Source organism: Sinocyclocheilus grahami, unplaced genomic scaffold (assembly GCF_001515645.1).
Source record: "Sinocyclocheilus grahami isolate Dianchi unplaced genomic scaffold, SAMN03320097.WGS_v1.1 scaffold554.1, whole genome shotgun sequence".
In the NCBI taxonomy this organism is placed as follows: Eukaryota; Metazoa; Chordata; class Actinopteri; order Cypriniformes; family Cyprinidae; genus Sinocyclocheilus; species Sinocyclocheilus grahami.
This window is the reverse complement of record NW_015505733.1, coordinates 659,387-661,211: the sequence shown is the minus strand read 5'-3', so window position 1 is coordinate 661,211 and position 1,825 is coordinate 659,387. Positions and strand designations below refer to the sequence as shown.

General features: G+C 39.8%; 1 protein-coding gene across 5 annotated transcripts in view; it reads left to right on the top strand.

Annotated features, from left to right (window-relative positions):
- Positions 1-1,825, top strand: part of LOC107556072 (VPS10 domain-containing receptor SorCS2-like) — a 185,466-nt gene that overhangs the window by 155,346 nt on the left and 28,295 nt on the right. The window lies entirely within an intron of this gene.

Sequence of the window (1,825 nt, the reverse complement as noted above, 5' to 3'; positions counted from 1 at the left end):
GCCTCTCCTCGGGAGACCGGTCTCTTCCCCGTGCACGCACGCTGGTGTCCTCAAGGGTCCAGGAGGGGTGCGTAGAGGGACTCCCGTGCCGCCAGAGTCGTAAGATGCCGGACCCGCAGTCCGGACGAGAACCGCACCCGTTACACGGCCGTTGGGCAAGGATGCTGGGTCGTCTAGTCCCTTCAAGCGCTGTGGTCAGAGAGAAGGACGAAGCCGCTGATAGAAGCCGCCACCCCTCGCGGTACACACCCCACACACCAGAAGCCTTGCGCGTGCTCGAAGCAGTTGAACATAGTGGTGTATTAGAGGTAAAAAATGATATAAATACTGTTCGGTTTCTCGCACAAACCGATCGTTTCGTGTGTTGGGACATCAATGTGTCGTCAGGAGCCGCAGGGTTTAATTTGGATTTGTCTGTGCATGTTTTTTTTTTACACTCATAGACTTTGTTACCATTGCCATCCATTATAAGACTGATGGACTGCAACGGTTGGACTTAAAAATCATCAAATGTGTTCTACTGAAGAAACAAAGTCACCTACATCTTGGATGCCCTGGGGGTAAGCAGATAAACATCAAATTTTCATTTTTGGGTGAACTATCCCTTTAATGTCACTTGTCTATTGTGAAAGAGGATCCGGTTGGAGATCTTTAAGCAGATTATCTTATAATCGATTACATGACCTACAGACATTTGCTAAAACCTCATTCTGAAGTGGCAGTCAGACATCATCGCAGACTTGTGATTACGCTCTTAAAGCACCATCAGCCACCACATTCTGCCCCATGTTGTTTTACCGGCCTCTATAGCCTCTTCCAGACCTGCCAGCTCGCCGTACTCCTCTGGGACAGTCACAGGATGTTGTTTGATGGCTTTTATCCGCAGACCACAAAGGGGGCTCTGTGCTAAACTCTGCGAGTTATTGCTTTAAGAGGGAAGTTTTTCAGAGAGGAGATTCTTTCCTTTTTTCCCCTAGAGTCTTTGTTTTGGGATGGATAACTTGCTTCACAGAGATCCCTTTGAGAGTCTCTGTTTGTCAGTCCCTGTGAGGATCTCAGCTTGTTTTTCTGTACTGGTAGCAGGTAGTGAACTTGTCTCCCGTTAGAGACGCTTCACTACGCAGTTGGTTGAACAATAGCGCCACTTAAAGGAAGTTAAAGGAACTGCAGCTTACAACAAAGTTAGATTTGTTTGGTGAATTCACAAAACTCAGGGACATTCAGAGGCATAGACGTTATTCTGGATACTAGGCAATTTTTTTTCTGGCTAAGATATCTACTTCTGTTTTGCCTTTATGTGTCCTCTTTATCTTTTGTAGCATGCATGTGTTTTTTTATGTGTGTGTTGAGCATCAAAAACAAAAAAAAGATACATTAGTGCGCTTTAAGTGTCTGAGTATAATATAGTTCACAGCTTTACTGTACAGTAAATAGATGATCTAGATTAGGATTGGCCATATAATAGATATCTAAACTATAGAAATAAACATAAGTGACACTTTACCAAAACTGGTTTTGTAATGCAATGAACAAAATATACTGCATAGTTAGATGACAAAAATGCATTATAATGTCTATATAAATATGTAAACATAATATAAGCATAAATGACAGGTATATATAAACATATATATATATATATATATATATATGCTGTAAATATTTTAAATTTAGATTTTAACATTTAATACAAGATCAAATATGTATATAAAATACGTATACCTAAATACCATGTGGCAATTGGCTGTATATATATATATATATATATATATATATATATATATATATATATACTATATAAAAAAAAAAAACAACATAGATATTA